This window comes from Rhamphochromis longiceps, linkage group LG3 (genome assembly GCF_057381845.1).
Source record: "Rhamphochromis longiceps isolate RC_006_pf linkage group LG3, R_longiceps_female_GT1.1, whole genome shotgun sequence".
NCBI lineage: Eukaryota > Metazoa > Chordata > Actinopteri > Cichliformes > Cichlidae > Rhamphochromis > Rhamphochromis longiceps.
In genome coordinates, this window is record NC_140559.1 from 71,185,558 (window position 1) to 71,210,599 (window position 25,042).

The window sequence follows — 25,042 nt, forward strand, 5'->3', positions numbered from 1 at the left end:
ACTGAGGATCAAACAGAAACACATGAAGCAGATTTTCCTGTTCTGGCTTTTTATAGCAGATAACCTTCAAAATATTCTGCAGTCGATCAAGAACTGAAGCAAACCATGAATCAACATGTGAACATGAGCTGATGCTGCTGAAGTGAAGCAAAGTTACAGAGGTTTGATTACAGACACAGCTGAGAGTTTGTAATCTGTCATCATTTTAAAAGGTTTACATTTCTTCAGTATATCCACATTTGCAGCTGGTACCTCAACCTCCACTTGTCCAACACAACTGCTGTCCACTGCCTCCATGACATTGTGATTTTGCTGTTGGTCTTCTGTCAGATCTTCATCAATCACTTCTGCACGGGGCACACCTTCAGACTCTGCAGCTGCATAACGAAAGCCTGTAAGATAAAATTAGACATAAGGTAAATGTACACCAATATTCCAATGACAGGTGTGTGATTCATCTGGAAGTTATGTGCGGATTAGTGTACAGTGATAGCAATTTAGTATGTTTTTAGAGGGGGGGGGGGGTTGTTTACCTCCGATGGGTGCTCTTTTTCGCTTCCGTTGCGTACGCCTTGAGTGCCGGTCCGAGTCTGATACAGGTATGTCGTCATGCCCCATGTGCAGTGTTGGTGCCCAGTCTGGATTTGTTACATCCATTTCATATGCTGGTTTGCCTGCAATAATGCCAAATCATAAGCTACTCAGTCGACATGATGTGGTTCTGCAGCATCACACATTAGCGTGTTTTATCTCATTATCTATGACCTCAGCACGTTGAAAATAACACTAAAAGCCTTTCAAGAGTGATATGAATTAATTTAGAACTCACCGGAAAGAAAATGCCGTGAGCAAACCAACAAAAAGCTGGGGATTGCAGAGAACTCGATATCCCCTTGTCTCACCGCTGCAATCCAAGCCTGACGTCTTTGTTTAGTAATATCGGATACATGGGATCCCTCACGTTGCCTCCAGGATGGAAAACGATGAAAAGAGAGCCCGTTATCCAGCTTCTTGCCTTCACGATCGTGTGATCTAACGTTGCAACCGACAACACAACACGTACGATCCATAGCTGAAATGGTATCCTTTGGCTGGCCTACTGTCATGGCGGAAGGGGGCATGACCCATCTCCCGTGACATCACGCTCCAAAGCCCTATAGGTGGGAAAATGTACCATGTCGACCAATCAAAAATGATATGGAAACATGACATTTGGTTGTTTAGCAAAAGGGGGAAGTTTTAGGAGTGACCGGCAAGAGAGAGCGAGTGAGCGAAAGAGAGAGAGAGTTTTGATACGTGAGAGATTTGTGACGTTTACCGTGTTTGGTCTCAAGTTAGTTTGTTGTCTTGTGTATTTAGTGTGTAGCTGTTGTTTTGTTTTGTGTGTCAGTTCTACTAGTGATCGTCACAGTTGCTGCCTTAAAGCCAACAAAGGCAGATTGCAGTGTAAACGCTGAGTGACACACCTGCTGTCAGACCTGCAGGTTTATCCCTGTGCTGTTCTCATATGTGTTAGAGTGACACAAACTATTGTTTGACACCTGATTGTTCTGTAAATAGTTTGAAATGATTATATGAAAAACGTCTGAGCCTTGGCTGCATTTTTTGGTAAATAGTACCATATAACTTTGTTGTTTGCAAAACGTGTGCGTATTTTTAAAAATGTACAATCTCTATTTGCATTTCAAGTTATGAAGATGATTCGTTAAACATGTGTGTGGTTTTTACAGTCAAAATATCACTTTCTACTTGTATTTTAAATTTTGTCTGAATTTAGATAAATTGTGCTGATACAGTTGGTCAAAATGAGAAAATAACAGATTGGCAAGATAAACTGTTTTTAAAGGTAAAATATAGAGGCCACATCAAAAGTAGTCAAGAAGGGTTAAAGGCTAAAAGCAAAGTTGTCACCAAGTACTGTTTATATTTGTGTGTATTGCTGCAGCTTTTTTGAGTATTAATTTGGTGCCTTTGTGTGAAATAATGGTATTGTGAGTGATCCATATAGTCACAAAGAATAGCCACTTGTTTCTGTGCTACCAAAGTTCCCCGGCTTTCATTCAAAATGTGTTTATCGTCAGCACCTGCACATTAAACTACTTAAACATTATAAATGTCTTCAAGCTCACACTGAGGCCTGTGGGGTACTATCAGCCACTGAGACAGTACACACATTTATATGTGTTTGTATATGAATATTTCATACTTTAAGACTGCCTGTTTATTTAAGGGAGATGAACAAAATACATTGGAATTGTACAAAATAATATCATGGATGATAAATTAAATAGATTTTAAGTAGATGCTTGTGCATTCTTAAAGTCTTATATGTTGAACTGAACTATGTGATCTGTTCAAAGCCTTAATCTTAATTTGAAGTGAAATGTGCATTTTGAGTTTATACACTATGTATATAAGGCGACCGTTTCCTTTTGCAGTATTTTTGTGTGGTGTACTTTTCTATGTCTTAACAAAAGGGGAACAAAGGTGTTTAAGTTCACCTAGGATGATGTGTTTTAATTTTCACATGGTCTTGCTTGAATTTGACCCTGACAAAGGCGTATGAACTCTGTCAGCTGTTTGGAGTTTCCATTTTCTAAACTTCTACATTCTGAACCTTCTTCAGCTCTGAACAGATGATGAAACACTGAATGATTTCAAGCTCACACTTTGTCTAATAAACTTACATCTTTCATTCTTTATACAGATTGATGGGCTGTGATTTGTCAGAGATCAGCTGTGATTATCTGGCAGCAGCACTGAAGTCCAACCCCTCCCATCTGAGAGAGCTGCACCTGAGCAGGAACAACAAGCTGCAGGATTCAGGAGTGAAGCATCTGTGTGGTTTCCTGGAGAGTCCAGGATGTGGACTTGAAACTCTGAGGTCAGTCAGCATGTTTTAGTTGTGCTGAGATGAATATGATGTGAAAGTTGTGCTGACACTAAACTGCAGACATCAGGCTGATATTATACTGATCCACACTGAGGATCTTCATGGTAAAGTCTGTTTTCTTCTTCTCTGGTTTCGTCCATTGACTGCAGCAGAACAATGTTCACATTTCAAACAGTGAGACTCAACGTATGGCCCGCGGCCCACACGCGGCCTGCCCACCTTCCCTGATTCAGAGAGAGGGGACCCTGATTAACTGTGTAGTGTTCTTCCTCACAGTTCTAAGTATCAGACACAACAATGAATAATCCACAGCTGACTGTCTTTAGCAGGTCAAAGGTCACGGCACACAGCAGACAGTGGGAAATATTATAACTCTGATCATTTATCAGCACATATCCATATGTATAAAAACAAAGCTGACACTGTGAGACTTGATCAGAGGTGTGATCATCACAGCAGAGGCCTTTGTGTCAAAGTCACTGAGGATCAAACAGAAACACATGAAGCAGATTTTCCTGTTCTGGCTTTTTATAGCAGATAACCTTCAAAATATTCTGCAGTCCATCAAAAACTGAAGCAAACCATGAATCAACATGTGAACATGAGCTGATGCTGCTGAAGTGAAGCAAAGTTACAGAGGTTTGATTACAGACACAGCTGAGAGTTTGTAATCTGTCATCATTTTAAAAGGTTTACATTTCTTCAGTATATCCACATTTGCAGCTGGTACCTCAGCCTCCACTTGTCCAACACAACTGCTGTCCACTGCCTCCATGACATTGTGATTTTGCTGTTGGTCTTCTGTCAGATCTTCATCAATCACTCCTGCACGGGGCACACCTTCAGACTCTGCAGCTGCATAACGAAAGCCTGTAAGATAAAATTAGACATAAGGTAAATGTACACCAATATTCCAATGACAGGTGTGTGATTCATCTGGAAGTTATGTGCGGATTAGTGTACAGTGATAGCAATTTAGTATGTTTTTAGAGGGGGGGGGGGGTTGTTTACCTCCGATGGGTGCTCTTTTTCGCTTCCGTTGCGTACGCCTTGAGTGCCGGTCCGAGTCTGATACAGGTATGTCGTCATGCCCCATGTGCAGTGTTGGTGCCCAGTCTGGATTTGTTACATCCATTTCATATGCTGGTTTGCCTGCAATAATGCCAAATCATAAGCTACTCAGTCGACATGATGTGGTTCTGCAGCATCACACATTAGCATGTTTTATCTCATTATCTATGACCGCAGCACGTTGAAAATCACACTAAAAGCCTTTCAAGAGTGATATGAATTAATTTAGAACTCACTGGAAAGAAAATGCTGTGAGCAAACCAACAAAAAGCTGGGGATTGCAGAGAACTCGATATCCGCTCGTCTCACCGCTGCAATCCAAGCCTGATGTCTTTGTTTAGTAATATCGGATACATGGGATCCCTCACGTTGCCTCCAGGATGGAAAACGATGAAAAGAGAGCCCGTTATCCAGCTTCTTGCCTTCACGATCGTGTGATCTAACGTTGCAACCGACAACACAACACGTACGATCCATAGCTGAAATGGTATCCTTTGGCTGGCCTACTGTCATGGCGGAAGGGGGCATGGCCCATCTCCCGTGACATCACGCTCCAAAGCCCTATAGGTGGGAAAATGTACCATGTCGACCAATCAAAAATGATATGGAAACATGACATTTGGTTGTTTAGCAAAAGGGGGAAGTTTTAGGAGTGACCGGCAAGAGAGAGCGAGTGAGCGAAAGAGAGAGAGAGTTTTGATACGTGAGAGATTTGTGACGTTTACCGTGTTTGGTCTCAAGTTAGTTTGTTGTCTTGTGTATTTAGTGTGTAGCTGTTGTTTTGTTTTGTGTGTCAGTTCTACTAGTGATCGTCACAGTTGCTGCCTTAAAGCCAACAAAGGCAGATTGCAGTGTAAACGCTGAGTGACACACCTGCTGTCAGACCTGCAGGTTTATCCCTGTGCTGTTCTCATATGTGTTAGAGTGACACAAACTATTGTTTAACACCTGATTGTTCTGTAAATAGTTTGAAATGATTATATGAAAAACGTCTGAGCCTTGGCTGCATTTTTTGGTAAATAGTACCATATAACTTTGTTGTTTGCAAAACGTGTGCGTATTTTTAAAAATGTACAATCTCTATTTGCATTTCAAGTTATGAAGATGATTCGTTAAACATGTGTGTGGTTTTTACAGTCAAAATATCACTTTCTACTTGTATTTTAAATTTTGTCTGAATTTAGATAAATTGTGCTGATACAGTTGGTCAAAATGAGAAAATAACAGATTGGCAAGATAAACTGTTTTTAAAGGTAAAATATAGAGGCCACATCAAAAGTAGTCAAGAAGGGTTAAAGGCTAAAAGCAAAGTTGTCACCAAGTACTGTTTATATTTGTGTGTATTGCTGCAGCTTTTTTGAGTATTAATTTGGTGCCTTTGTGTGAAATAATGGTATTGTGAGTGATCCATATAGTCACAAAGAATAGCCACTTGTTTCTGTGCTACCAAAGTTCCCCGGCTTTCATTCAAAATGTGTTTATCGTCAGCACCTGCACATTAAACTACTTAAACATTATAAATGTCTTCAAGCTCACACTGAGGCCTGTGGGGTACTATCAGCCACTGAGACAGTACACACATTTATATGTGTTTGTATATGAATATTTCATACTTTAAGACTGCCTGTTTATTTAAGGGAGATGAACAAAATACATTGGAATTGTACAAAATAATATCATGGATGATAAATTAAATAGATTTTAAGTAGATGCTTGTGCATTCTTAAAGTCTTATATGTTGAACTGAACTATGTGATCTGTTCAAAGCCTTAATCTTAATTTGAAGTGAAATGTGCATTTTGAGTTTATACACTATGTATATAAGGCGACCGTTTCCTTTTGCAGTATTTTTGTGTGGTGTACTTTTCTATGTCTTAACAAAAGGGGAACAAAGGTGTTTAAGTTCACCTAGGATGATGTGTTTTAATTTTCACATGGTCTTGCTTGAATTTGACCCTGACAAAGGCGTATGAACTCTGTCAGCTGTTTGGAGTTTCCATTTTCTAAACTTCTACATTCTGAACCTTCTTCAGCTCTGAACAGATGATGAAACACTGAATGATTTCAAGCTCACACTTTGTCTAATAAACTTACATCTTTCATTCTTTATACAGATTGGGGGACTGTGGTTTGTCAGAGATCAGCTGTGATTATCTGGCAGCAGCACTGAAGTCCAACCCCTCCCATCTGAGACAGCTGGACCTGAGCTCCAACAACAAGCTGCAGGATTCAGGAGTGAAGCATCTGTGTGGTTTCCTGGAGAGTCCAGGATGTGGACTTGAAACTCTGAGGTCAGTCAGCATGTTTTAGTTGTGCTGAGATGAATATGATGTGAAAGTTGTGCTGACACTAAACTGCAGACATCAGGCTGATATTATACTGATCCACACTGAGGATCTTCATGGTAAAGTCTGTTTTCTTCTTCTCTGGTTTAGTCCATTGACTGCAGCAGAACAATGTTCACATTTCAAACCTTCAAAGAAGAAGAAAAATCCTCCACTGGATAATTCACTGTGAAACTCTCCAACTCTTCATTCCACCTTAAAGTCTGTCTGACACTGAAATCCAAAGCAAAATGTGCGTTTGCTTTACAGACAGCAGTCCAACACAAACATACACACATCATCCAAAACACAGTCCAACATCCAAATCTCCTCCACTGCCAGCATGAATGATGGGAAAGAGAAGGAGGAACACTCTGACATTCAGGGTTAGAATGAGTTTCATGAAGCAGACTGTGAAGATCAAAGCTGCATTAGAAAGCTTACATGAATGAATGAGTGGACAGAAGTGGACAGAGATCATCTGAAGCACTTCAAAGGCTTTAAATCAGCACATTTCTCTTTATTCTTTATCAACTCTGTTAGTTTCTCTCAGTTTTCTGTGGAATGAAGCTAACAGCAGGCTAATAAGATGCTGACCAATAGGTTTCTATTAAAGGTTGTAATTTGTATGTGAAAAAGTGCTTTGGCTCAGCAGGGATCAGCTTACAGGTAGAATACAGCTGCTGGATGGGATTAGCATGTCATAGCTATCTACCAAACTGCTAACTGGGGGATTTCAGGCCATCTATGGATCATTTTTGCTAACTGTTTATTCAGCTTAGGCTCACAGGGCTGCAGCCTGTGCCCTAGCTGTCATAGGGCAAGAGGCGTGGTCCACCTGCACAGGTGAGCAGTCCATCACAGGGCCAACAGAGAGAGACAGAGAAGCACTCTCTCACATCCACACCTACAGCCAATTTAGAAGCACCAATGAACCTAAGCAGCATTTCATTGGACTGTGGGAGAACATCCAACCTCCACAGAAAGGCCAACAAGCTTCAACCTACAACCTTCTTGCTTTAAGGCACTAGTGCGAACCACTTTTCCCCATTTCAGTCCAAATCCTGCATCTTCCTGTTTCTGACTCCAGGCCAGCTCCACTAACACTTTCTCATCAGACACTGCCACCTAGTGGAGGAAGTCTTAGTCCCATTTGAAGCTTCAGATGACAGTTAGTTCCTTTACAAAGAGGTGGAGGTGGTGGGGCCACAGCACCATCATCACTGAGTGCCATAGGACACTTAACCTTTGTTTCCATGTGCTGGGAACTTCCTGTTGTTCCAAGGAGGACTGGAAAATGTGTGAAAATCTCCCAGTCAGTTCCTCACAGCACACTTCAATCATTTCCCTCCCACAGCATCAGGACCAGGGCTTTTTCTCTCTTTGGTCCCACTAAGAGATTTCCACACAAACACCTCATCAGTGGGACTCTCAGAGCTACCAGCCCTTTGCTACAATCACAAAGCGCTTCATTGAAATCAATGATATCAAAGCTGGAATCAAATGAGTCCAAGTCTTCTGCTGATTCAGCATCACATTCATCTTTGCTCCTTGTCCTGCATCCCCACCATGGACTTCATTCCTTTCCAAGCCAGCCTTGAGTGTCCTTTATTCAGCTCATCCTCTGCTTTACTTTTACACCTGATTTTAGCTGCTTTATCTCTCTTTCAACAAGTTTCTGTGCCTCAATCTTTTTCTTCTCTCCCTCATAACAAGACAGCTTCTTCTGCCTGAGAACATGTTGGAGTGATTTACTAATCCAGGGCTGCTTATTGGGGAAAATACTTCCTGTTTCCAAAGTAATCCCCATTTTTCCCAGAAAGAAATGTAAGTAGAAATCGATGATCTAAGTGAGAACATGAGCCTTTAAAAAGTCCCAGTGGGTGCAGTCAAAGCAGTCCCTCAGTCCCAGTATAGAGTCTTTGGTCCAGACTGGAACAAGTGTGTGCCCAGTTTGAGCTCTCTTCAGTGCTGTGACCTGACAGACCCAGAGGGGCCATCACATCACATTTAGAAGCTCCCCTAATGGAGCCACAACACATGTCCAACACTTAGTCTGTCTTGTTGGACCAACTGGAAGAAATGATTCAAGGACTTAGTCACAGAACAGAGATTCAAATCTCCAAAATCCAACTGGCTGCATCAGGACATATAGTCTGAAACTCTGCACAGTTTCCTGTTTGAAGCTGCTTCCTGTTGGCTTCAGCTGTTTGGAGTTTCCATTTTCTAAACTTCTACATTCTGAACCTTCTTCAGCTCTGAACAGATGATGAAACACTGAATGATTTCAAGCTCACACTTTGTCTAATAAACTTACATCTTTCATTCTTTATACAGATTGTGGGGCTGTGGTTTGTCAAAGATCAGCTGTGATTATCTGGCAGCAGCACTGAAGTCCAACCCCTCCCATCTGAGAGAGCTGCACCTGTGGGGAAACAACCTGAAGGATCCAGATGTGAAGCAGCTGTCTGATCTTCAGCAGAGTCCAGACTACAGACTGGAGACTCTGTGGTCAGTAGAGTGATGGAGTGAGTGGGTGGTGCTGTCAGCAGTATTGTACTAAACACAGTCAGTATGAAACAAAGATCCAGTGTTTCCTGTAAAGCTGCAGCTTCTCAGTGAAGCTGTGAGAGGAGAATGGTGACAGGCTTCAGGATTGGACACAAACACTTCCTGTTTCTGACCTTTATGGTCACCATAGTAACGGCTGACACGCTCTGATCAAACACTGTCAACAGCCAATCAGCTCTCTGAACAAAGCAGCACGCAGACCAATGACTGCATTCGTTTCCAAGTTTAAAGCAGTGAAGAACACAGTCTGTAGGTGAGGAAGAATTTAGTGAGAGCAGATGTTTGGATGGAATTCCTCCAGTTAACAGCTGGAACCGTCCATCTGGATTGTTGGGCTTGTTGTTGGGGTTCCTACAGAGCTCAGAGTGGACACACCAAGGTTCTTCTAATGAATGAAAGTCCAAACTCAAACTAGGAGGGAAAAACATTTTCATCAACTTCAATAAAAATCCAAAGATTAGAAAAAGTGAAGCAACAATGAGTCCTAGTACAGTCCCAGCACTGAAGTCCCTGCTGCTCTTTATACTGGATGTGCTGCATCACTGACTGACAGCTGATGAAGAGTCTCTGGAAACACTCGTTTATCTCCTCTGCTCTTCCTTCTTCTCTCTGCAGGTGGAGCTGATGATGGTAAACAGGACGGTGTGTGTGCTGAGAGAGGAGGAGCTGTGTCCTGATGATCCAGAGAGGTTGAAGCAGCAGCAGCTTGTGTGTAGAGACGCTCTGACTGGGCCATGTTACTGGGAGGTGGAGAGGAGAGCTTCATCCAGCAGTGACTGACAGAGGAATGAGAAGAAGTGCAGATGACTGTCAGTGCTGCAGAGTGAACTGCTCTGAGAACAGCTCCACTGTCAGACACAATGTAGAGTCCAGCATCATCCCTGTGTGTCCCTCTGGATCTGACAGAGGATCATCAGTGTATCTGGACTGCTCTGCTGCTGCTCTGTCCTTCTACAGTCTCTGCACAGTCTCTGTCTGACTCTGGCTACATTTTTGGCATTTATATTCTTGGTTGCTCTCTTTATATTTTTCACATGCAAAATGTGCCCATCTTTGGCAAGATTCACACTGCACCTGGAAAGGAAAAATAAATGGCTCATATTCTGTTTGGTGAATACTATTACTCAACATTTTAATCATGATTGGCAAGTAATGATACTAAGACTTATGTGTTTCTTTTGTTTTGTTTTGTTTTACCATTTCAATCATGCTGCGGTCAGCGTTAGCATCTAACATGGAGCAAACAATGCAGTAGTCCTCAGCGTTCCCTGAAACACAATCATAGTTAGGTTTTAATCAAACATTATTTATTGAATAATTAAAAAATAATAGTACATTTTTTCCAAATATACTTCCTGGAAAATTAGTCTAAATTAGACTTTGAGAAGGGTCTTATCTGAAAGTGTTTGAAGAGCACTATTTGTACTGTGCTGTTTGAAAAGCACTATTTAAATTGGAAGTACGCACTAACGTGATAAGGACTTTACTGGACTTACCTCGATTTTCAAGTAGGGTGCAAGCTATCTGCATTCGCTCCAGCACAACTGGCTCTGTAGTGGTTGACACCTCACCGACCTCTCCAAAATCAAGGTAGTGTTCTGCAAACTGTGAGATTGATCATAATTAGAATGTAAAGTCTTAATTAGGTAAAGGATAGGATAATTATAAGCCACAAGGCTTCAGCCTATTCCTTTTTCAGTTACTGTATGATTAAGTACTTCTATGTAAAATGATCATCTTTGTTGTTGTTGACCGAAATAACTTTCACTTCACTTAAATTCACTTAAAGTCTTAATTCTAGCTAACAAGAAACTGAATCATTTGAATACGGGTTACCTTTAACAGTAAAAATCCACAACTGCTGGAATCCTGTCGCTTGTTGTGTTGCATAGTCTGTAACTGCCACTCCATGGTGTCTTCATGCCCTCTCATCCTCAGAAAATTCCTAGTTGAACAAAAGTGTTTGTAATGAAACAAGATTTTTTTTTTTAATCTAAGAATAACACCTCAGTATCATACATACCTCCAGTTGCGCAGAATTTTCCTGTCATAAACACCTTCATTCCCATGGGGTCTATGAGCAGTATTTTCTGTGCAGAAATGTTGACAATCTAAAGAAAAAGTTAAATTAAAAATTACAATTGTTTGTGCCACTGAAAACTTATTTAAAAATAACACTTTGTGCAAGAAACTGCTTCACAACAAATTATGCAAATTAATAACAAAATGAACACATACCACAAGAATCCAGTGTGTACCAAAGTTCACAGGGCACAGCCACGTCTTCAACTGGGAACTTCATCTGTGGGATTGGAAGTGCAGAGTAATTTGGATTTACTTAGGTACCATGCGTCTCAGGGTGTTTTCAAATATAGTCTTCTTTAAAGGAACCGAACTCTTTCCTCAGCAACAGAAAGGAGTCAACTGTTTGGACCACTTCTGAGCTTTCAACATACCAGTTGAGGCATCTGAACTGCCCAGAAAACAACGAGCTTGCAACTACTGAACAGAGCAGGTGTGCAGCATTCTGCACAAGTATACAAAAATGTTAGAGAACAGTAAATAGGTTTTTTTTTTTAAATTTTAAAATTAGTAGGTAAATGACATTTCTTACTTACCTTTCGTCTGTCAATAACACGGTGCAGATATGCATCAATGACCTGTTTTGAAAAATCTGAGTTTATACAACAACAGCAACAATTTTTGAAGTAACTGCTTGAGTGCTGTACACAAAAACATCTAAAGGAATAGAATTGCTGATAAAGGTTCTTTCTGCATATACTGAAACTGGGTATTATGATGTCACAGATGTCACAACATCTGTGTTGTGGTTGATAACATTTTTTCCTGTTGAAGTGAATGGGTGAAACCTTATCAGAGTTTTGCTATATAAACCCCCCGACCTACCCGCACATTTTAAACTATTAATGGTCTCTGCACTGCAAATGCTTCAGAAGGAGCAGAACCTCGAAATCAGACTCAATAATGATAAGTTCTCTTACCTCATCAGAAACCACCGTGACCCCTGCAGTGTTCGAAAAGAGGAATCCAATAACTTGTATGGTCCAACAGCTGCCTCCAAGCGCCCAGTATCCTTTGCACGCCATAGCCTCTTTACTAAAAGAAAAATATGATAAGTTAGCTTAGGCATGCATGAGATTTGTAGTGGATAAGCTTGGTAAAGGCCAACGGGCCACAACAGGAAAAAAGTCAATACAATAGGCATGCATTTACACGCAGAGAAATAGGAAAGGTACAGCGGGTGGGCAAAATAGAAAATTACTGACAGGCAGATCCATTTCCAGACTTCCACAAGCTCAGTGCACGTTGCATGTTTCTTTATATCCAATATGAGTTGAAGACTTCAAAATGCAAACAAAGTCATGCAACAGTCAATTAAGTTGCAACGCCAAACTGGCAACAAATGACCAACTGGTCAAAAAGAGTTGTTCACTATGTCACCTTCATTTTCTAAGCTTTGTTTCCGGGAGGGAAGTTCTTGTTCACGCGTTTCTGGTCCTGGAACACAATTAAACTCCTTGTGTCATCCGTTTTGGGTGCATAATGAATCCTCTGGACTTTGCTGGCACTGAGGGTTAGCAGTAGGATGGCAGGGAGGCATCTTCAGGTCTGTGCTGCTGTTCACCGTCTGACTGCGAGTTGGGTATTTTTAATTGTCACTGATATTTACATGGTGGCTTCTTCTGTACGGCTTGATATGGTCAATGCTGTAGTGATTTCTTAAAGTTGCTCCTTCCGTGTTTTTTTAATCTCACACATTTGCCAGCGATGTCTTGAATGGTGTAGGGTCCTGAAAAATCTGGATCAAGTCTTCCTCCCTTCCTTCCACGTTTCACGTTCAAGAGAAGAACTCCATCTCCAACGCTGTACACAAGGTTTCTGTACTTCTGGACTCGTCTTGCATAAGCTTATGCATAAGCATAAGATTGTACTTAAACTGAAATATGACACCTACTCAGTGATTTACAACATAGAGGTAGGTTGTTTCCTCTTAAACATTTTAACTGCTTTCCTTACAAAATGAACTGGAAACCTATAAGTTCAGTCTCTGAGGTGCTCTGGGATTTCTCTCAGGGTAACGTCTGCCTGTTTGGTCAGAGTCCATAGTGCTCTGTGTGGAAAGTTCAGGTGTTTGAACATTGGTGGTTTCACGTAAACCCTGAACCTCAGGTGGTGAAGCGAGGGCAAACTCTTCTGAATCTTGAGGTGTAGATGTGTCCTCTCAGGTTGCTCTGGAACCACGTGACATTCTGCATCTAGAATCTGATCAACATGTCTACACCAGACTAAGTTGGCTCCAACATTTATGGTGTATATCAGCGGTCCGGTCCGTGAACGAATCGTGCCAGAATGCCATTTCTGACTTGGGTCTCTGTAGTCTCTGGCGAGAACTCTTTGTCCAACATTGAAGAACCTGGTTTTGTTTCTTGTTGCTTCCACCATGGAAGACTGTTTATCTTGGACATCCTTGCGAATGTCTGGTTTCAGCAAATCTAGATGTGATCTCAGATCTCATCCCATGAAGAGCATTGCAGGTGTGTGTCCAGTTGTTGCATGAGTGGTAAGACAGTAAAAAAATTGTCAATTTTCTGTTGTAGCGGTTTCCCCTCTGTGCGACTGGCTGGTTCAGCTTTGTTGCAGGATGATGGGGAGCTGAAGTGATATGTCGTATGCCGTTACTCCCAAGGAAACACTGGAACTCCTCTCCAGTAAACTGATGACCATTGTCACTTACGAGCTGTTGTGGCGGACCTGTGCGTGCAAACGGTGACCAAAGACTATTGATCGTGCTGGCAGCTGTTGCTTGCTTTACGGGGAAGATTTCTGGCCACTTTGAGTGGGCATCAACCACAACCAGGAACATTTGGTCCATAAATGGGCCAGCATAGTCTATATGAATGCGTTGCCATGGAGCGGATGGCCACTCCCACGCGTGTACAGGTGCTGTTTGAGGCTGGCGCAGCGTCTGCTGGCAAACAATGCAGGATTTAGCCATATTCTCCATTTCACAATCAGTGCCTGGCCACCAAACATAGCTTCTAGCAAGACCTTTCATCTTAACACCCAAATGTCCATCGTGCAGTGAGTCCAGTACCTTTGTACGTAGTTTGGGTGGCAGATGACACGAGTTCCCCACATGACACATCCTTGGCAAACGGATAGTTGGTCTTTGTGGGTGGAGTACGCAGAGAACTGAGTGTCACTACAGGACGGCCAACCATTCACAGTAAGATCGTTTGACAAGATTGTGTTTTGGCTCGTTTCTCTTTTCACCTGAGCACTTGTGACAGGTAGGGGTTCCATTTGTGTAACATGAAACACAGTAGCTGGAGCAGTCATTTCTTCGGTGGGTTGCATGTGTGGAAGACGTGAAAGTCCATCTGCATTTCCATGTAGCTTTGTCCCTTTGAACTCAATGGTGTAGGTGTGTGCACCCAGGAACAAAGCCCAAGCAAGCGTGCCGCAGCCATGGTTGGAATACCTTTCTGAGGGTTAAAGATGGACACCGGCGGTCGGTGGTCTGTGATCAGGGTGAAGTGTCATCCATATAAATACTGATTAAACTTCTTCACTCCCCACACTAGACTGAGTGTTTCTCTGTCTATCTGCGTATAGTTGTGCTCGGCTGCATTTAGGGACCTTGAGGCAAAGGCAAGTAGTCGTTCGGATCTATCAGGCATTTTGTGAGATAGCACGGCACCAATGCCATATGGTGAGGCATCACAGGCGAGGCGAAGTGGTAGCTTGGGGTCAAAGTGTGTCAGAACCTCCTCTGATGTAATGAGCTGTTTAACTTAACTAAATTAAATGCCTCTTCATAGTTTTTTGTCCATTTCCATTTGACATTTTGTTGCAGCAGAGAGTTCAGCGGGTGCAGGACTGCTGAAAGGTTTGGTAGAAACTTGTGGTAATAATTAATTAAGCCCAAGAATGAACGTAGCTGACTCACATTTTTAGTGTCTGGTGCCTTCAGGACTGCTTCAACTTTGTCCTCGGTTTTGTGGAGCCCATGTCTGTCGATCTTGTGTCCACAATACTCAATGGCATCCTTGAAGAACTCACATTTGTTTTTGTTTGCTCTCAATCCATATTTTTCTAGCCTGGCCAGGACTGCTGTTAGGTTAGCCAGATGAGTCTGACCGGCTGGAGCAGCATCTAATAACCAACTCACAAAATAAAGAAAAATAAAAACAAACCAACAAACACAAAAACACCAGGCATCATGATACAGACTTATAATTTGCACCAATGTTTTTTCGAAATTCTATACACGAAAGTGAGCGCGAGAGCCCTCGGTGCGCCTGCTCGCTGCCAAAGTCAAAGTAAACTTTATTGTCATCTCCGCTACAGACAGTCCAGTATACAGAGATATGAGATGACGAGGCTCCAGTTACAGCAGTGCAAGTAAACAAACAATAAGAAGAGTAAGAAAATAAATATACACTTTAGGACCAGGGGTAAAGGATCAATAACAATTTAAATTTACAGTTTGAGGGGAGGGGGCCCCTGCTGCTTCCAAAAAGAGCACATTTCATTTATAATGTTGTAAATCCAAGTCCATTATGTATTCATGTTTTGAAACTGGGTTGTGTGAAATCTCAGAAATGCACCCTAGATGAAGTGAATCTGTGAACTAAGGTGTCGGTCTATTAGATCATGTTGTGGTGATCCTTGTGTTGGGGGATTTGTGTTCATACTGGAGTGCAAAATTAAAACCAATGGAAGATGGACAAGAAAAGTTCAAAGCCATCATGGTGCTCAACTTAGAAAAAATAGAAAAGAAGAGGAGGAGAAACGAGCAAAAGATGCAGGTAAGCAGATGTGTGATTGGATAATGGCAGGTCATCCTGAAACTATCAGAATCAGAGTGAGTCAGAAATTATGTGCGTTACAGTTGCTCCAAGAAGAAATGGTAAAAAAACAAACAGTAACAGACTAAACTCCAAACAATACATTATGTTACAGATTTAAATATTAATTAGTCCTTGTCAATTGTTGATTTGTCCTGTTCTCATTGTATGACGAATTATGATGGCTGTTTGGTAGCCGTCTGCATACAATGCATACTCTCTCTCTCTCTGTGTGTGTGTGTGTGTGTGTGTGTGTGTGTGTGTGTGTGTGTGTGTGTGTGTGTGTGTGTGTGTGTGTGTGTGTGTGTGTGTGTGTGTGCAGCAGCTTTATGTTAATGTGTGTAAGGATTTGTGTCTGTGTGTGTGTGGGGGGGGCGCCAGAGGGATTGTTCGCCCAGGGTGCCAAACAGGCTAGGACCGCCACTGCCTGCAAATAAACAACATTAACATCAAAAGTTTTACATTTCCTAAATGTATCCCACAATCTGAATATAACACCCACTTCCCCACGTTTGATCCGCTGTGTTAAATATGATTAAGAACAGAATGCAATCATTTGCAAATCCTATAAACCAGTATTTTAAACAAAGTGAGAAAATGAAACATTTAAAGAAAAATATTAGCCCATTTTGAATTTGATGGCAGCATCCTCTCTCCATAAACTAAAGGCGTTACGATGTTTAGTGCTGGACCATGTTGGTTAATGTGTAAACTCAACAGTTTCCATTTTGATTAACCTGACCAACATCTAACATAGAACACCTTTGAAGTGGACCTCGCACCCTGTCGATAACTTCAAACACGTCGAGGTCTTCAGAGGCTGAACTTTGACCCAGCATCACAAGGAGCGCCATAAACACTTGTTACGGTTATTAGAAGGAACCCAGCCTTTAGACATCCCCACAACGACATCGTGACCAAGGGTCTGTTGCATGATTTTTAACATGGCTACAATGTGTCGTCTGCTGAGTCATCGTTTAATACAACAACGTACTGAAAGAGAGCATTCAGCATCTGACTGAGCTGGACTAACCTTCCCTTTCAAAAGTGAAAACTGCAACATAAAACTGGAATACAACCAACTTCTAATGAAATGTAACATTTTATAACATGAACACAGATTCCAGGTGAGCTGTGTCTTCCAGGACTGGATTTACCAGAACAGGTATGAGGACGGTGCCTGACGGGCATGTACGAGCTGGAGTGGATCCCAGCTAACACAGGGTGAGGAGACAGACGACCGTTCACGCTCACACTTATTCACCAGTTAACCTAACCCCACTACCTGAATGTCTGTGAACTGTGGGAGGAAGCCAGAGTCCCCTGAGAGGACCCACACAAACACGGGGAGAACATCCAACCTCCACAGAGACTCTCTCTGCACTAAAAGCACAAAATAAAAACCACACCGTCATGTAATTTAAGAAACTGGTCTTAAAAACAGTTAATCTAATATGTCCACATGGAGCCCGTGTTAAGGTCCGTACTGGGCTTCAGAACATCAAGTGAACAACGTCAGATGGGACCTGAGTGCGTTGTCTCCTGATAGAAAGTGCTGAGGATCAGAAGGACTCAGGGACAACACAGCGGATCAAACGTGGGGAAGTGGGTGTTATATTCAGATTGTGGGATACATTTAGGAAATGTAAAACTTTTGATGTTAATGTTGTTTATTTGCAGGGTTTAAAAATAAATGTGTTTATTGTTTGAAACTCATACTTGGCCTTCTACTCTTCATGGCTGCTTAACCAAGCTAACAGGGTGGACAGTCTGAGGAGCTGGGAAAGAAAAGCGTCTGAACTGCTTTAAATTTCTTGAAGACATTTTATCCAAGAAGTTTCTTCAGTTCTGAGAGAACGGCGCGGCGGTGGGTGTGGATAATGTTGCCGAAAGAAAACGGCGGAAGAGGGGCGGCTGAAGAGTAAACTTTCAGAAGTAAGTACTGAATATTATGTCACTTATTTATGTGCAAATGTTTAATAATGAAAAACATTAAAACATTCCTGTTGGCCACATGTTGGCAAAGTTATGTGACATTAGTGATGTTTGTACTTTCAGCGTTTACTTGGTTTTAAAGCCTTTACTTTAAAATATACGCTGTTCAATAGTCGACCTTAATCCTACAGAGAATGTGATGATTTTGTGGATAATTAAAGTCAGTCATATATCCACAAACACAACAAGCTGAAAGTCAGTGATGCTGCTCGGTTTGCAGTCCTGAACATCACGGCACAAGCAGGATTCACTGCACTGTTAATGTTAGCTATGTTATATTGCTGCCTCTGTTCGGTGGTGTCGAGCCAAACGGACTTTAACGTGTGTTTGAACGAGCTGACGGTTCACTCGTTAAGCTGAAAGAAAGATGCTTTAATCACAGCAGTCACACATGTGTCCACTGCACCATCTGGAACTCTTCTTGTTTGCACTCGTAATAACACAAACACTAAATCCTCCTTCTCTGGTGCTGTTGTGTAGCAGTGTATACACCTGAGACTGTCACCTGTCTGTCTGTCCTGCACAGGGCTGGACTGGGACAAAAAATCGGCCTGGGCATTTTGACTAGAGACCGGCCCACCAAAAATGTGACGTCATTCAGCGATAAAACCGCAAAGGATTCTGGGAACTTGTGGCAAGAGGTACTAGCGCATGCAGGCTTTCAATTGAACTCAGCTACAGAGCGATAAAAAGAAACACAAAAAATAGCCGGTGTTGTGCCAAAAAGTGATTGTCTGCCAAAAAGTGATTGCTCGTATTTAAATTGCTATAAGTAACTTGTTGGGCTATAATATGTGAAACATATGTCAAATGCATCCCTCATGGATGACATAAAGTCATCTCTCCATCTCCATCTCCTGCTCTTTTATTTCTCTCTCTTGCTCCATCTCTCTCTGCTGCTCTTCTGTCTCCTCTGTCACAGACTTCTCCACTTTTGATGATAAATCAGCCTGGTGCAACATGTAAGGATTGGCACAATTTGTTAAGATTTTGAGGAGTTTGAGAAACTAACCTTAAGCATAAAATAAAATTTACTATCAGTAACTTCATAGCACCCGCCCAGCAGTATATAAACTCCGTCATGCTAGCTAGTACCAGTTATTCTAAGCGACTGTAAAAAGTCAGCACAACGAAAACAAACTACAACTAAACTTGGTTTATATCTGACACAGATAGACAGCAGGTCATAACTTCTTACCTGAAGTTCAGTTCCTCTGCCACTATGACCGGTGGCGGCCTCGGGTCTCTCCTCCTCTTGCCTCCCCTTTCCCTTATCCACCTGCTGGCCTCCACCACTTGCTGATGTTGCTAAATCTGTGGAAGCTATGCCACAGCTACCGCCAAACAATTCAGTTATTTTTACACATTTGGCAGCGTCTGCCTGAAGGGCTTGTTTCTTTTTGGCCCTAATTTTTTCTGCACCTTCTTTCCTTTTTTTGTTCTCCATTTTCTTTAGTTCATCTATAAGATTGCTAAACAAGGGGGAGGGTGCATCCGACCTCCTCGGCTGTAATTGGTCCAGCCCAGAGTCGATCATGACCAATTGGCCAATCCAACACCTTTCATTATTTATACCCTTCCAAAAAAAAAAAAAAAATCGATCGGCCCATAAAAGCAAAAAATCGCCAGCGGCCCACCGGGCGAGTCCAGCTATGGTCCTGCACTCTCTCTCTGTTTCTTTCTCTCTGATTGTGGAATAAAAGTATGAACATGTGTTTATAAGTCACACTTGTGTTTGAATCCTGCAGCTTATCACACATTTGATTTCCATGTGTGACGACTGCAAGTGTCCAGAGTGAGGACAGACTGAGGGACCCACTGCTGCACATCATCTGTGAGGCTTTGCACCCCTGATGATCCACCAGGACAAACTCAGCAGTGTGTGAGGAAGAGGAGGAGGAAGAGCCAGCAGCAGCTGACAGATGGAGAGAATAGACAGACTGTTCCCTGTTTGTGAAGGACTGCTAGGAAAGTTTAACATAACTGTCTGTGCTGAATCAGTCTTATTAGGTAATGTTCAAATAATGTTATTGTGGCGTGGGTGTGGTCCTTGGCCAGCTGCAGAGGAGGCGTGACGCAGTGAGCTCCCGGGGCGGCGCAGGGGCGGGGTGAACAGGTGTGCTGGGATCTGACAGTGATTGTGTCTCTTTATGTGTTGGCAGTGACAGACGGAGAAGGAACGTGACAGCAGAGAAAGAGAGCGCGGAGTACATGTGTCCACTACAACCCGAGCTTAATAAAAAGTTCTGCACTGTCAAAAGTCGCTCCGGCTGGTATTTCTTGGGTCCACCGTTACAGTTATCCTCCCAGTGTTTTCAGTGTGGGAGAAAGTACTCAGGGCCTTCAAGTTACACACTATGAAAGGCAGCAACAAGTTTAATGTTCAGAAACCTAAAGTCTGTATCAGCAGCAGAATGGAGCTAAAAATAAATGTTTGTTTCAGTTCTATGAAGCTTTGAGTATTTTGGATCAGTAGCACTGCTGTGTTTGTTGCATCATATTGCTGTGATTGTTTATATGCTTTATATATTCTGAGCTAAGTTGATCTATAGTGTTACATCATATTCTATAAGGATGTTATGTGTTTGTAGACTTTCTGCCCAGTTTGACCCATTTAGCAGAAGTCAGCCTGTTTAAGGCTCTGATGTCTATTCTGTGTGACTTAAAGCAGTTATGACATGGTCTGATTTTCTCACCCAATAAAGGAATATTTCATTTATCAGTCTACTCTTCATTCTATCAGACACAGTTATCACAGCTCGTACATTTGCTTTTTACACATATATGTAAGCACTGAGCCACATTTAGTAATGCCAACATATTAAAAGAACAATATTTCTCTCTTATATATGATACATCTATATATACACTGTCACAGATACTTGAGTGTCTTTGAGTGAAGATTTAAGGTGATAGGAAATATAAATAACTGCAACTTGAATCTTTGACACAGAGTTCATGCTTCAGAGTTCAGATGTTCAGAGTTCATGGACCGTTGAGGCTGCGAACTTTAAGGCTGCAGACCCTGAATTGGGATACAGCCATCGACTGTGGAAACCTTGCAAGTGGATCGTAAAGGTTGTTACAGAGTCTTTCATGTCTAAATTTGCCGTTAATAATTATATAATTGTAGGAATCATCTAGTTTGCTTACACTGATTACGTTGGCATTTTGTTAGCGCTACAACAACGGTCAGACCCCCGAGGCATCTAAACTTTAGTAAGAATGTGCACTTTTGACACCTCTGGTTAGCATTTAGTGGTCAGTTTCAAACGTATTTGATTTTTGCTTGTTATGAACAAATTCACTTCACTACTTTTCACGATCTGTAACATCAATGCACATTGTTCCATTTACTGCATATTGCACTTTATTCATATCTCTCATTCCACCTGCAAAAACATTGTAAAGGTCGTCACAGAGAGTTTTATATATGTATAAATACTAATATTCTCTATTTATTCTGCTTTATTGCCCAGATGTTAGTTAGCCTTTGTTCAATTGTCTTTTATATGTCAATAGATACGTATGTCACAAATAAAAGTTTCTTGTAAATTATGTTTTTGTAAAGAATTTTCTCCCAAATCTCTTACATGCTAACTGTAACGTGTTATTTCTGCTAAAACCTGAACTTAAATGTGTATATGGTGTTTATCTGTTTTTCTCTCTGTTTTAGATGCAAATATCAAATTGGAGTTCTGCCTCCAGGCCAGAATTGCAGGAATGCACCACGTGTTGGCTGTTTCACTGCCCTCTGTGCCCCACTCTCAGCCCTGCTGTCAGGGCAAAGATTGAGCAGCATATAAATGGACACATTCAAAGTGCTTTGCCTTTCAAAGGTATGTTGGTATTAAATATACCTCATAGTTAAAGTCATAAATATGCACTTCTTTTCAGCACCTCTGCAGGTCTTTGTTGACTTAAAAGTTATTTTTCACATTGTACAGTTCAGTTCATTCATCAGCGAGAGAAAAAAGTGTTTTCATTAAATATTTTTCCTGTTCACCACATTTCCTGACAGCTCTTGTGATCCACACCATTTTGCTTTCATTATTGAGGACGGCTTGGATATTTTTGTTAATATGTACAATCTGATTGTTAGATAAACTGACTGCATTCTATACAACTACATTTAAATTACATGTTTTTTCTTTTTTTCTCTCTTACAGACAAAATGATGTGCCGGTGCACTTTCACTGCCCTTCTGTAACATGACAGTCATACAGCGTGGGGATATGGCAAGGCAATTATTGTCATGTCAGCATTCAGGACTGCTCCCCACTGAACTCTCCGTGGAGCCTCGTCTCCCTCTCCATGTCTCGTCTCCAGCATCTAAACCATTTCCTGAATCTTGGGTAGAACATTCATGTGCTCCACCCTCTGTGCTAAATGAAACTGGGGCTTGTGGAAAGTCCATGAAAATGAAACGTCCTCACTGTGGTCTTAGTCTTCTTACAAAAAAACTTCAAGGCTCACATGATGAGGAGGCATTCAAACAGGTCAATAGATGTTTGCCTGGCCTGTCATCCACAGTGTTTTTGTGTAGAGGGACTTCTTCCTCTTTGTTTTTCAGTTTGCAGAGGACATGGAGCTCTTTTTAAAAGCATGTGCTGACGAGCAGAGACTACAGGTCAAAGCGATGTTTGACATTTAATGGACAGATGAAGGCACTGGCTGTTTGTTTGTGTTTTTTATCTGTTGTTTGTTTTTCAGTGTACAGAATTCCAGTTAAACTTATTATAAAATGCTGTTCACTTGTTTCCATACTTATAGTAAAAAATGTAAGTGTAAATGTAACAGCATTGTTTATACTTGTAACTTCAGAGTAAAAAGCTTATTGTTGATATTAACATTAATGTATTATCCTGTAATCAATAATATTTTTATGCATTTTACGCATTAACCCTCTGATCTCTATCCTGGCCATTTGGGGCCACTTCACTTCTCCTTGTTTGACTGCTACACTGCAGTGGACCAAAAGAATGACGCAGGTTTGATCTTAAGGCTCTAATAGTTGTGTGTGTTGTGCATGACATTGCAACGCAAACATGTATTTGCAAGATAGACTGGAATAAATTATGATGCATCAAATATTACACAGGCTGCAGTGAATTGTTGTTGATACAGGTTATTGAGCTTTGAGTTTCCCAGTCAAACGTAGCTTTGACACACATGCTAACACTCTTACTCTTGTACATTTCATAACAAGACACCAAAGCCAAAATATTAGCTCTCAAAAAAAATTCAAAGCTGCAGCTGCAGCACACACAGCAACAAACACTGTTAGTAAATGTGTCCTGGAGTTTCTGCAGGTGCAGAAAGTGCTGCTGCTGTAAGTCAGCCTAACAGCTTCCAGATCACTGATATTTCTGGAAAGATGGCAAGAAGGGCATCACTGCTCATTTCTACAATCTCCCAGATCTTGGAATACAAGCCCCTGTCCCATGAAAACCACTTCACAGTAGTAGGAGTCCACTAAAACCTACAAATGAAGAGTGATCCTGGAAGAAATAGGGCGCACACAAGTGACCTCAACAGTTGCAAGACAGCCTTGTCCCCGATGCTTATATGAAAAAAAATATGAAGATTTATGAAACCATTAGGACTTTATTACTGTTTTATCTGAAAAGCTACTGGTAATATTTAACCTAACTGGGATTTAAAGTGTAAAAAACAGAATGTAGATAAAATTTTGGTTTTGATGAAAAGGAGTGGAGCTTGTGAGCCACAATGTAAGCAGTGTTGCTTTGCTGACATGCACTCGATGCTGGCAGTACAAGCATTGTAGTGGTTCTTATATTTTTGTAAACTAACTGTATAATATATTGAGCCATTCAACAGTACACAAATGTTTGTAGGCTCCTTTTTGTATGCAACCTGCATGTCTTTCTGAATTAATTGTTTGTTTATATCATGTTTTTCAGGACAAAGAAGTTAAAGTCAAGTGGAAGCCCTGCTCAACATGGTATGTAGTAACAACTTTGTTGGACGGGAACAGACATTCATACTGTTGATAAATAGTTATCACCTCAATTTGAATTCATGTATTTGGACTAAAGTAAATTGGGAGCTGTTAGCTGTCAAGCTGCTCCTCTGTGAGGAGCTTGATAGCTGTCCTCCAAAGTCCATTATGAGTTTTGGAGGTGGACATGGTCAAGACTTTTAAGAGTTGGCATAAGACTTCACTTCTTTATAGAGCTTATAGTTGGGGCTGGTTCAGGTCAGCCCTTAGTTATGCTGTCATAGCACCAGACTGCTGGGGGTTAGTGTCTACTCGTGTCATTGTATATATCCAGGAATATGTGCCTGAGGATAGTTGTCATGAAGTCAATATTAAATCAAAGTTTTCCTTAATGACCACAGCTGGCATGAGTTCTCCAAAGCTGCCTGCTGTCTCAGGATCTGTCTCCAAAAAGAACCAGGGAGCGCTAACATGTTATGTTCTAGACTGATGAAGAAAATGCACATTAAACATAGTATAAACTCACTATGTTAAGTAATGTGAAGAGGATGCCTTTAGCTCCTATTGGGTTGGTTCCTTGATCAGTGCAATACAGAATCATTCATCTGGTTTGATGTAATGTCCTTCAAACACGTCAAAATGAGGCTCTGTAGTCTGTGTGGCCTCCACATGCCTGTATGACCTCACTACAACACCTGGGCATGCTCCTGATGAAGTGGCAGATGGTCTCCTGATGGATCTCCTCCCAGACTCCAGGACTAGAGCATCTGCCAACTCAGGCAGCAGAAGGTTCTCCAATATGTCTCCAGACTCTGTCACAAGTACTTAGTGTGAACTTGCTTTCATCTGTGAAGAGCACAGGCCGCCAGTGGCAAAGTTGCCAATCTTGGTGTTCTCTGGCAAATGCCAAACATCCTGCACGGTGTTGGGCTGTAAGCACAACCCCCACCTGTGGACGTCGAGCCCTCATACCACCCTCATGGAGTCAGTATCTGACCGTTTGAGCAGACGTGCATATTTGTGGCCTGCTGGAGGTCATTTTGCACAGCTCTGGCCTTTCTTTCCTACCCCACAGTACCTTTCCTTATCTTTTGTTTCCTACTCTTTTACTTAGTCTTTGATCACGGTTGTCTTTCTAGATAATTCATGTCATTTGTTCTGGGGCGAGTCACTGGCTCGGGTGCATTCTGGGACTGTCAGTTCACCAGTGTGCTGGCATGCTTCTTAACAAACACACCACTACAGCAAACATCTCAGTTGTACTTGTTGATTTCTTCAACAAAACACTGAACAAAACATGTCCTTGTGAGTGTGCTGCCTGGTGCTTTTACATTTTGTGGTAATTTGAGCAGCC

The 25,042-nt window shown here is 41.6% G+C and overlaps 1 protein-coding gene across 1 annotated transcript in view; it reads right to left on the bottom strand.

Annotated features, from left to right (window-relative positions):
• Positions 1–25,042, bottom strand: part of LOC146676629 (uncharacterized) — a 456,001-nt gene that overhangs the window by 339,004 nt on the left and 91,955 nt on the right. The window lies entirely within an intron of this gene.